This window comes from Pelophylax lessonae (assembly GCF_965119305.1).
Source record: "Pelophylax lessonae genome assembly, chromosome: 1".
Taxonomy (NCBI): Eukaryota; Metazoa; Chordata; class Amphibia; order Anura; family Ranidae; genus Pelophylax; species Pelophylax lessonae.
In genome coordinates this window covers 437,433,868-437,447,113 of record NC_138768.1, presented here as the reverse complement: position 1 = coordinate 437,447,113, position 13,246 = coordinate 437,433,868, and positions in this window count along the sequence as shown.

Genomic DNA, 13,246 nt, shown 5'->3' with positions numbered 1-13,246 from the left:
GCCATCAAATACTACGTTCTTAGCTGTCGGGTAAACGCATGTGGGCTAATTTTTGGGGCCTGGAATGGCCGACACTTACTTCTTTATCCTGTGAATGCCTAATTTTTCAGACTGGAATCGAAAATCAATGGGTCTGTAAAGGTTGTGGAATGGATGCGGACCCATTTTACAGATGTGTGAATTGACCCTATATGTATTAGACATGTATTTACTGGCTGCTATCAGTTCTGGCTGATTTATGAAAAAAAAAAAATATTTTGCTATAAAAAAAAATAAAACATTTACGGCAACTTTTCCAATTTCAATACTTCTTCTAGGTTTTTAAAGTTTGCCTCCCATTAAAGTCAATAGGGCCCGCCGCGAACTTGCGGTTCGCGGACTTTTGAGAACATTTGCGGCTGACGTTCGCGAACCGCCCTGGCCAATGTTCGTCCATCACTAATTATATACCTTTCTTGAGAATGGAACAAACAAGGATGGTGTGCAGGTGCCCAATATTCTCCTTTTCTTGATCCACGTTACAAGGGTAAAGTTGCAGAGCTCATCCTGCCTTTGCAGAGGGAGCAGAGGGTGAAATATCTTGAGGAGGCCTTGAAAAAAAATTTGTGTAACACTTTTCCAGACACTTCGGAGGTTAACATTCTCTGGACGCGTGTTTCTGAGGCATCGTTCTGCCAAAGGAGGAGCGGTGGAGAAGGCAGCCGGCTGACCGATGCCTTTAAACAGTTCTTTTGTCCTCAGCAGCACCCAGGGCTGTTAGGTTTAAGCAACCATCGGCAGCATCACCATCCAATGGTGCAAGATTATCTAGGGGCAAGGGCAGACTTGGAGACCTTTCCAACTGAGCATCCACTGGGTTACTGGGTCTTGAGGATGGACCACTGGCCAGAACTTGCTCAATATGCAATGGAGCTACTGGCCTGTCCTGCTTCCAGCGTGCTTTCCAAATGGACATTCAGTGCTGCTGGAGGTTTTGTGATGGACAAAAGAGTGTGTCTATCCACAGACTCTGTTGACCAGCTATCAAAATGAATCAGTCCTGGATCAACAGCAGCTATCAAGCCCCTGATGCTGATGTAACTGATTTAATTTGTTAGGGGCCTGCTGTCCCTTTAATACTGCATATGCTGCCTATCCTATTCCTCAACATTGATTCTGCTAGCTTCCAACAATATTTTTGGTTTAGGTCACCACCAACACTTAAAGCGGTAGTATCCCGCTTTTTGACACTTTTACCTACAGATAAGCCTATAATAAGGCTTACCTGTAGGTACAAATAATATCTCCTAAACCGGCACGGTTTAGGAGATATTTACAGTGCATGCAGCCGCTCGCGCTCTGAAGGTCCGGGGGACCTTCAATTAAGTTGCCGGGAGCTTGCCGGAAAAATCACTCCCGCGCGCATGCGCGGGAGTGACGTCATCGCGGCTCCGGCCAATCATCGCGCCGGAGCCGTCTCTTCCGGCCAATCAGCGCGCCGGAGCCGCCGAACCCGGAAGAGACGACGAGGGACCATGGCAGCGCCCGCAGCGATGTCTGGGGCTCCGTGTCGGGGCTTCGTTTTAAGGTAAGTTACACATAATGGGCTAGTATGCGATGCATACTAGCTCATTATGCCTTTGTCTTGCAGGTTTTTTTTTTTTTATTTTTTTTTTTATAGAGTTTACAACCGCTTTAAGGCCTAATTTTTCTGCACTTGTATGACAGGTGCATACAATTTAAATGTTATATGTCATTTTTAACAGCAGGCCCTGTCCCTGTGCCCTGCTCCCAGCAAGAGTAACAGTGAGGGGTTTTGGTGTTAAGGCACCACCAACACCAAAGGCCCAATTTTTTGCACCTGTATGACAAGTACATGCGATTTCAAATTTGTATGGAATTTTTACCAGCGGGTCCCATTCCTGTGCCCAGCAAGAGTAACTGTAAGGGGTTACACTGTTCAGGCACCACCAATAGCAAAGCCCCAAATTTTCTGCCCCTGTATGACAAGTACATGCGATTTGAAATTTTGTATGTATATTTGTAGATGACATTTTTTCCTTTAGAAATGTCAATATTGATGCAGCAGGCTAATGCGCTACTTTACAGGCACATTAAGGGGACCCCCCCAGGCACGATTTTTAAGGAATTTTTCATTTTTATAGTTTCACTTTAAGCCTCATTAAAATCAGCAAATCACTGCTCCTTTAAAAACAATAGTTTTTAAAAAAATGTTTGCATTGGTACATGTTCCCCAGGTCAGTACCCGGACCCCCATACACATTTGGGGGCAATAACTTGCATTTAAGCCTTCCAAATGAGGACTTTTTTTGACTTTCGAGTCCCATAGACTTCAATGGAGTTTGTTTGTTTGAACTAACTTTTCCTCGATTTGCGGTTTTCTGGTACGAACCGAACAGGGGGGTTTCAGTTCATCACTAGTGGTCACACATTGATAGAAATTCAGCTAGTCCCTACTGAACCAACTGAATTCTAATCTATTGATGGCCACCTTTGGATACACAATGGATACACACAGATTAAAATTCAGCCAGTTCAGCAGGGACCAAACAGATTTTTATTTGTGTGGCCCTCCCTGTTCAACAGAAGTCAACCGGTAGTTCAACTTCTGTTGAACGAGACTTTTTGAAAACTTTAATTTGATCAACAGCCATAGCCATTTGACTGCAGTGCTGATCAATGCCCACTGTCAGAATACAAAAGCATAGTGGGGAGGATCCCTCCATCCCCTCAGTTATGTGGATGAGGAAATCCATTGTTTTATTTTAATAATTTTTTTAAGCCAATGGAACAAAGGGTCTATACCCAGCTTAAGACAAATGCCAGTACTAATCTGATTCGAACCTATGAAAAAGACACATGAAGTGATGATATAAAACACAAAAAAAGAGGAAAATACAAAGCACAGACTCCGGGACTTTCTAAATTATCTGTAAAAGATTGCTGTAGTGGATTAGGGAGCAGCCATACTAATCCTTTTTTTAATCGAGGGTACTGATGCCTAAGTCAGATTTTTGGAAAAACAATGTGTGTGATCGCGCCTAGGTATTTTGATATTGTGAAACAAATAGATTTAAATAGATGATATAAATTATGAAAAATAATAATAATAAATGAGAAATAAGAAATAAGAAACAACTTTTGAGCAGCTAGTCAAACAATAAAAATTGTGATGAATGCAATACAAGGGACAGCACTCAAATATCAATTAAAAATATTAGTAAACAATGATCCCAAATCCATGTGCAACAATATACAATGTGCAAAAAACATGAAAGTGGCTGTGCTTAAAAGGGAGATGATATTATGGACAATCCCTTCAAGTGCCAAGTGCAAATAATAATACCACAGTCCTTGGTGCAAAAGTGCAAAAAAGTGCTAATGCTGAATAATATCCAATTTCAGTTATAACAATACTTATAATGTGTTTTCTGGAAAGTGCTGGTGCTCAATAAGGTGCGGTTCCGCATGAAGACATAGGGAGGAATATCCTTTACCAGGTGTGCAGCCCACTTACCAGACGACCCCTTGGGGTCTATTGTGGGTAAATGGTTGCTTATGTTGGTCACAAATCCCCTGTGGGCTCTAGAATGTGTGTTCCAGGATCCAATCCGTTATAGGAGGGGCTGTATAGGTTTCCTCTATGTGTCCGTCGGAACCCTGGTGGTCTCAGTGAGCCGCATAAAACACAAAGGGGAGGCTCATAGCGTAATATGCATGAATCTTTTTTGCATATTGTATATTGTTGCACATGGATTTAGGATCTTTGTTTACTAATATTTTTAATTGATATTTGAGCGCTGTCCCCTTGTATTGCACTAAGTCAAATTTAGCCAAATTTAGCAGTTGCCATGTGTCAGTTATATCAGCAATGTCTCCATGACTAATCTGCATACCTAAAAATTAAAAAAAGGTTAAGTTTGCAGGCTGAAGGTTTATTGTTTTCATCAGTGAAGCCTCCAGCTTCCATGTAACCACTATGTTAAAGCCAACATTTTATGATCAAGAACCACTCCTATTTGTTCTAAATCTTCCATGGGTACCCTAAGATCAGGAGCCAGCAATCATGTTAAAACGGAGTTCCGGTCCCAAAATCGACACAGTCGATTTTGGGCCATCCGCTTGCTATAGGTCACCTGAAACAGAAATGGATAATTATGATTTTTTTTTTTTTTTTTTTTTACTTACCTTTTAATTGCAGAAAAATATACTCACCTTTCTTCCACTTCCTCCCTCGGCGGCCGCGGCCCGCGCCGTCACTTCCGCTTTGCAATGATTTCTGGGAGCTGAACGTGATCGCTCTCAGGAATCAATGCGCCTGCACCGGCCCCGACGTCAGTTCCGGTTCAGGCGCGTCATACCTTGCTAAACAGCTTCTGGGCATGCCCAGAAGCTGTGCAGGGATGACGCTGCAGCCCCGGAAGTGACGTCGGGGCCGGCGCAGTGCATCGCGGGACCGAAGAGGATGCAGAAGAGGATTGCGCTGGCTTCAGCTGCCTACACCTGAGATGGCAACGCTGGAGAAGAAATTTTAAAAGTGAGTATTTCTTCTTGCAGGTAAGTGCGAACTGGGACAGATCAGAGGCTATCCATTGTGGAATGTACTAGCCCTGACTGTCCCGGGGGTATTTTCATTGAAAATTTTTTTTTTGTGGCCGGAACTTTGCTTTAACTGTAAGCTGCTTGTTTTTAAAGGGGAGAATGCTTACTAATGTATACATGGGTCATTGTGCTAGAAAATGTTTAATATACAGATTGCGAATGGGAAGGGGTTAGGTAAAACTAGTGAACTTTTTGATTTCAGCACAGTGTTGTGTGATCCAGTGATTGTATTTACTTGTTGCTTGAAACTGCTCTTTAAGTGATACATATTTAACAATACTGAATATTCATAGCCTTTTCTGGCTGAGTTTCTAATCAACCAGGTATTTTCCTGACCTCTAAAATATCATTTCGACCTACAAGTTTTGGGTCCCTGCACATCTTTTTAATGTAGTATACAATCTTTCATGTAATTAAACCAACAATGAACTGTGTGAAAAAACACAAATATCCTTAGGGTATTCTAAAATCCCCAATCAAATTATTCCTGTTTCTTTGGTCAGGTAGATTTCTGTGCAGTATTTATGCAAGTGTATTCTTGAACTCAGAGTTCAAATTACAGGATCATTAAATAAAATGAGCATTTAATTGTAATTTTATTTATTCTTCCAGTTAGTTAACCACAAACTCAGCAAGGTACGATTTACCTGACTGGTGATCCATATTAATATTCAATGTGTAATACCAATTAAATGTGTATATGTTTTTTTTTTTTTTAATGTATATGTTATATTAATGTATTGTCACATTAGTACAAAAACTTGTTGCACAATGTACTCTGCCCAGAGTATGCATCCAGAAAGATAGTTTTTCAAAAAGGAAAAGTACTGAGATTAAAAAGATATAGCGACAACCTTAAGTGCCCTCTATGTTGCTAAGAGGTTGAAGGTGGGGAAGGTACTGTAGATCCTTTCACTGATCAGGTTTATCAGTGGTCATAGCACATGTGTGATCTGGAGCAACTCCCCTATAAAAGGTCAGACCACCCTATCTGACAATCTTCTGCATATTAGAAATTAAATACAATCACAAAGACAACCATCAATGATTACCATTTAACCCTTTCGCTGCCATGTATTATGTGAATAAAAAATAGTGACCACCCTTATGGTTTATGAATTCATCTTTGTAAGCAAAGACTGCCATGGGTTTAACTTTGTCATGTAGGTTTTTTTTTTTTATTCCGTTTTTTCAAATTTTAGAGGAAAATGCAAGGCGAATAACAAAGACAATTCACAATTCCACAATTGTCAAAAGCAGGCAAACTGTCTGGCTCCACTCCTTAAAATGCGGTTGATCAGATCATTATCAAAGAATTGGGATGCAGTGCACACATCTGATTGTTCATGCATCAAGCGCAGAGGTAGTTACACTCACACCACATCTAACAAGCTATTTACTATCTAGCTGCAGTGCATATAAGGTAAATTAAATTTTTCAAAATTTAGCACAATTTCACTGTTTGCTGGATACCATTCTCTGATGTGTTCCACTTGCGTCAGACATTGCACAGATGATTTGCTTCAGTCTTTCACACAGAGCCACTCTGCTCCATTCAACAGGGGATCCGTGAGTGGATTCTCTGCTGGATCAGAGCTGAACAGAATGGATGTCAGTTTTGTTACACCTGTCCCGCTCAGTTTGTGTTCGACAGACACAGGTGGACCCATGATAGCTCTACGGGCGGCCGGATGTAAATGGGCTTGTGTCTGTTTACATCAGGCTACCGCCGATCCGCCATGTTTAGGTCAGGAAGAACAGAAAAGGACGCAGTCAGTTTCTCTCTTCAGGACCTGAACAGACATGTAGGTAGGTGGGTGTATATGGACACAAGTTGTTGTGGAAATTGTAATAATATTTGTGTGAACATTTTTCAGGACGTGTTTTAGTTAATTTGCCATTATGTTTCCCAGTGTCAGTTTACCAGTATTCGCTATGCACAGCGAAAATAGCTTTAGCTGGCATTGACCTGTAGTTGTGGAAACCTTACATTAAATGGAGACTGCGCGCTACTTGTTATATACTGATTATCCGTACAGGCGGGCGCTCTGAGTGGCTATCGCGAACGAGCAAGCGCCGGTTCGGATTTATGGCAGTGCTCCAACGCGCAAATGTATATCAGCCAGCCAGGGCCCCAGTATTCACTGGCGGAGATATGTTTGTGATGTGGAATTAATGTCTTTTCAATATTTATCTGTCCTTTTGCTGGAATAATGACTGGTAGCTTTCTGTTATGCTTGATCCACATGATTGAAATACTGCTTCTATTTTCCTTTGCAGATATAGTCTCATTTAGTGGAACAGTAGCATAATCACTATCAAATATGTTTTTTATTAACAATATTATATAGGATTCATTCTAACAGGTTATAACGGGAGTGCATGCATGTGTATTATTGGGGCAGCGTTCATGAGATACACGCTATTTCCATCGTATAGTGTTTGATGGGCAATTTTACTACACGTGGGTTTCATTGTTAGCAATAGTGCATGGTAGCTCGTGCATCCAACTGCAGGAAACTCAGGCACGCGGCTCCGCTCCTGCATGAACATACATTCCCCTTTCTATTGAACTTTTGAATGTATACATAAGTGTGATTGGTTGTGCTGTACAGTTGTCCCCTCCCACTGCAAACCCCTTTTTCCTCACCATAAATAAACCAGAGCCCAGTATTAAAGCAGGGACTCATTCTGTTGACATCGACCGTGACACAGCTTGCGCCTGTTTCTCTCTTTATTGCTGAGCATGCTAGGATTTCTTTATACAAAAGAGCTGTACATTGTACTTTTCAGTACAAGGGATTAATGGCGCTTGGCGTGTATTAATATCCACAAGTGCGCTTTTCAGCGCAGCAAAGTTTTCAGTGCACTGAGCGAATTTCTATGCCCCAAACTTATTCATTTCCACCACACTGTTCATTTACACCAGCCTGCCCATACAGCTGCAAGGAGTTTCCTCACAAGCAGACCTGATCAGAAAGCCCATGTGAAAGGATGCTTAGTGATCATTTAATGTAACTTTATGACATTGTTACAGCATGTTATTGCTGATAAGTCTTTTTTAGCTTTCAATAAACATTCTTTTTTATAAAACTCCTCATTAACTACCTTTTTTAAATAGCTCCTAATTCAGTTTTATTTTTGCATAAATATTTTTCCTTATTTTTTTTTTTTTTAAAGCTAGTATTGATGTTTGAGCATCTGCTTTTTTGGATGTAATTTCCAGTGTTTCTTTGCACTCACAAGACCTAGGTAAATTCATCCATATTTATGCTCATAGGGGCGTATTAGTGCGCTAATGCACGTATTTACACGCACCGTCACAAAATACTGACTGGGAGCACAGATTTGTTTTTCCTACAGAGGAATACTCGTGCTTGTTTACGCACCTGTGTGCACAGGCACATTGTAGATAATGGGCTACATTTTAGCTCATTGAAAAAAAACCCCACTGTACTGAGCTTTTTCAAGCTGCAGTTGGCCTAAATATACTTTTTCTCATTCATATGTTTTATTTTCATGCATTTTTTTGTTTTTGCTGCTTTTTTAAGTGTTGAGTTGAGTTAAGAAATATCCACATATACAAATACCTTGTTAGTGGGCCCTTTGCAATGAAAATGGGGTTTATACTTTTACAAGCTGCATGCTTGATTTTCAGTAATGAACAAACATCTCTACAACATGGGTAAACGGATTATGGTATGTTGGCCATTTTGGATGTAGTGGATTGTTTGCATTGCTCTATTATTCATGCTTCTCTGCCAATATATTCCAATTTCCCAGCGGCCAGGTGGGATAAGTATCACTTGGCTTACTGTATTTGACCAAGGCAGAGGGGGAGATGATCCAGACTCAAGATTAAACTTGAAAATGACATGTACTTGCAGCAGTTTGCATGGAACTGTCTATGGCACAACTCCTGAAATGTTATGTTTGCTTGCTGTGATGTCATCTAGACTCACTGTTGGATGTCATCAAGACAATAGCAGTACATTTACATCTCTGCAGATAAAAGAGCAGCGCCAATCTAAGTGTAGATTGTGAAGGTAAATGGTACACTTTATTAAGATGCACTTACAAAGAGATGGAGAATCAGGAGCATGTAAATGGTAACATTCTGCAGGTCCATATGGAAAACAGCATGGCGTCCTCCGAACATGCGCCCTGACGTTCACCCGCCTTGCAGTGACTTTCCATCTCCCTGGCAACGCCTGGCTCCTCTCCCCGCTCACGGACCCGAAGCACTGGAATCCACTGGCGCTGCCGGCAACGTGCCATTCGAAAGACACCATGCTGTTTTCCATACAGACCTGCAGGATGTTACCTTTTACATGCTCCTGATTCTCCATGTCTTTGTAAGTGCATCTTAATAAAGTGTACCATTTACCTTCACAATCTTCACTTAGATTTGCTTTTTCCATACAGAGCCCTTCCTACTCTGATGAGCTGGCTGCCATTTCTACATAGACTTTGTTTTACCTTATTTACTGAACTATATGAACTATCTACCCCTGGATCCCCTATACGGGCGTCCCCCCACCTCCCCCATCGCAGTGTTTATGCCACTCTAGGCCTAGCGCTTGTCAGCTAACTCTTTTACATTTACATCTCTGCATTGCATAATATAACATTTTTACATGCGTTTTTTTTGTGATTTCTATGTGATATTGGGCATTTTTGGTTCACTTTACACCAGAAAGCAGGAAGTAGGTAAAGGTTTCCTTTTCATTGTTAAGAGGGATGGTATCTATTACATTATGCATCTTCAATATAATATCCAATGGTTGCCACCGCACTCAAATCAGGGATAAAAAATGGGCCTTGGTGCACAGCAGAGACTGCAGTGCATATAAACCAAAAGAGAGCGACACTCACGGGTCTTGGAAGGTAAACGCACAATGATGGTTTTAATCAACGTTTCGCCGAGGCACAAGCAGAGGAAGACGAACTTGTGCTTCGTCGAAACGTTGATTAAAACCATCATTGTGCATTTACCTTTCTAGACCCGTAAGTGCCGCTCTCTTTTTTGGTTTATATGCATCTTCAATATAATATATGGGTTTTATGTAATAACATTTACAGGCTATATAAATATACTACAATATTCCATATCTATATTACTCATGTAGGTCAACAATATAACATTTATTGTTTGATAAATAAATGTAAAGTATTCAGAATTTATTTTAGATTATTTGCTGCAAAGAAACAGACTTCAAAAAGCTAGAATTTTCAGTCCACTGAAATAGTCAATAAACTGTACTGCTTTAACTCTATACTTTCTGATTCTTCGGTATTTCTTCAGTATTTTAGCAAAGTGAAATATTCAGTAATATCTATGCAGAGCAGTATGCATCCAGCAGCAATGGAGTTAAATGTGACCATGCTTATCAAATCTGCTTTGATTGTGTAGGCATCACAAAAGTATAGTATGACGTTGTCCAGTGAACAGAGGCTCCCCTTTTCCACAAGGGACCAGAGACAGCTCCCTTCCGACAGGTAACTGATTGGATTAAGAGGCCCATTTGACAGCATGTCTGCTCAGCCATGGAGGCTAATCAACCTCCCCATCCTGCCTGCTAATAAATCCTGCGCTGGGGACCATTCGGCTTGATGATCTCTCCTCTGGGAGTTTTTATGGCTTCTCCTGAAGAAAACTATTCTAAGTCTATTAAAATTGCAGGTCTACGCTTGTCAGGTATTCTTAGGGAGTCATGGGAAATGCCTATCAGCCAAAGCGAAGTAGCTATTAAATATGCAAGAATAACAGCATTTTCCTGGTTAAAAGGAATAATAATAATAATTATATTAACAGCCCTGAAAGTGAGTGAAATCCTGTAGTATATTTATCTGTTCCACTGAAGGGGACCCATAAATGCTGTAATAAAAGTTATTTTGTTTATATGGTGATAATGCTCTCCACATTGGATAAGTTGTGCAATTTCTAAAGCATATACTTTGTTTATAGCTCTTAGAAAAAAAAAAGAAATATGGGTTAATATTATTACTGAACACTTATATGACAACATTTCTCACTGAAGAAACCACAAATACATTAATTCAATGACTGACATAATGTAATAAACAATGATGCATAATGTGGAAAGCTAGAAGTCTAAAAGAAAGAGAGGATTTTGCACATTAGAAAGAAATGCTTATTACAGTATATACACAGGACCAGGTATGTCTCAATTTAAAATATAAGGCTGGGCTCACACTTATGCAAATTGGATGCGGGTTTCCCCACATCCAATTCGCATGACAGGGGAGTGTGACCGGCTCTCGATGGAGTCGGTTCACACATCTTTATAGTGGCTCCGGAGCAGATTGCACAGGGGTCCTGTGCACCATTGGCTCAGTTTCAGGTCCGAATTCAGGCAAAAATTCTGGCCTGATTCATACCTGAAATGGTGAACAGGGACGCACCGGATCCCCTGCTACGGGCCACAGCGACAGCAAGTGTGAACCTTGCTTAACTATTTTATACTTGCACAGCACAGTGGCTAAGAGGTTAAGACTTCCACCTAGCAGCATCCCTTTCACACACCCTAGTAATGGCTACCCCCCCCCCCTCACATGCATTCCCACCATGTCTCCCAGGCTGCACATGCCCATCCTCATGCATGGCAGGTGCTGTCTATTTAGATCCCTGATGTCCCCTATGCGATAAAAAAAAGTAGAACTAAAGGCAAAACTTTTTTAATTTTGGATAGAATAAGCATAACCCCTGTCAAGTTTTATCTTTAGGCATTTGAGGAAATATCCCTACAATTCCTGTTCCATAGCTAAAAAAGTGAGAGGAAATCCCTCCAAAGTGAGAGGAAATCCCTCCAAAGTGAGGGAGTTCCTGATTTTCATCGGGTTCACCAGAACTAGTGCCCCCATAGGATGATTTCCCCTTTGTTGTTATCCCAGGGACAACCCAAAGTTTGTGATTTTCTTTTCCATTCTAATCCCTCTCCACTTAAGCTAAAACTAAAAAAAAAAATTTGCTTTTAGTTATACTTTAAGCAAAAAAATATAACTAAAAGTGTAAAAAATGAAAGTTACAACCAATCACTTAAAATGCTTCTGAATTTTTTTTTTTCAGTACAAATGTTAATGCATGCTTTGTTGGGGGGGGGGCTCCTAAGCATGAAAATGCTGATATCGATATTTCTAGACCCATTATTTACAATTAAATCTATTTTCAATATATCTTTAATAAAGGTTATATATAAGGGTTTACATAAGAGAAGGGGATGATGAGACCATTTGATGACACACAAATACAAATAGAGTGGTAGACTCTTGAAGTACAGAAAGTCTACATAAAACTCTAAACTGATGACCTGTAGGAGCTTTTGAAGCATTGGGCCTAAATGATTTTTTAAACGTGTGCAAAAAAAAGAAAGTTCTGGCAGTGAAAGAGTTAAAGGGCCAGACAAGGGCTTTTCTTTTGGATAGGCCCGGCCTTACAACTTTAGATAAGATAGGGAAAGCATAGTGTGTGCTGCTGATAAAGTGCATAGGGAGAGATTAATGTAGGGGTTGTATGCACTGGCTGATCTGTAAAGTGGAGTTCCACCCTGAAAAAAATGATTTACCTAAAAATACCCCCGGGACAGTCAGGGCTAGTGCATTTAAGCAACGATAGCCTCTGAACTGTTCCCTGTTTCACTTAACTTTTAGAAGAAATACCTTGAAAATGTCTTGTCCAACGCTGCCATCTCAGGTGTGGCAGCTGAAGCTGGAGCATCCTCTTTCGGTGTCCTCTTCTGTGACGTCAGAGTCCCAGAATGCCCTGCACCAGCCCTGCTCATCACTTCCGGTGCAGGCGCATCATCCCTGCACAGCTTTTGGGCATGCCCAGAAGCTTTTTAGCAGGGAATGATGCGTCTGTAACGGAAGTGACGATCAGGAACGGTGCAGGCGCATTGACTCCTGGGATCGATGACGCTCATCTCCCAGGAGTCAATGCAAGGAGGATGTGACGGCGCGGGCCATGGCCACAGAGGGAGGAAAAGGAAGGAAGGTAAGTATATTTTCATTAAAAACAAGGTAAGTGAAAAAAAAAATTAATTATCCAATTATTTTTCAGGATATTTTCTTCTATTGGAAACTGCAAAGTGAAAAAATAGGGTGGAACTCCGCTTTAAAGTAGTGAACCCTTACTGAATGTTCTGTAGTTTGAAAAATGCTGTGTATCTTGAGGAATATGGGGGTTTTTACATTTTACAGCCTGTTCATGTGTACTACAGTGTTAATAGGCTGTGCATGTTTTTTTTTTTTTACATTATTTTTTTTTTTTTTTTGCAGTGATAACAGGCTATAAAAATACACAACACCAAATGTTTCCGCAGATGCTTCTCAGTTGTTACAATTGTTCAATTTTTTCTGAAGGGTAAGTTCTTCATTGCTCATTAATGTTTGTGTGGCATTATGGTCTTTCAGTATAACACATATTGTTTCTGCATTCTGCTCCAGTTAGAACATCATTTTGCTTTGATTCAAGCAAAATCCTGCTGTTTGTGTCTTTTTTTTAGGATCTAGTCATTGCACTGCCCAAGAATGTTAATTGGCATGTGTGTATGGTCTCTTCCTCTGAAATTGTAGACTATCAAAATGTGCGCAGAATTTTTTTATTTATATAATATTCCAGATG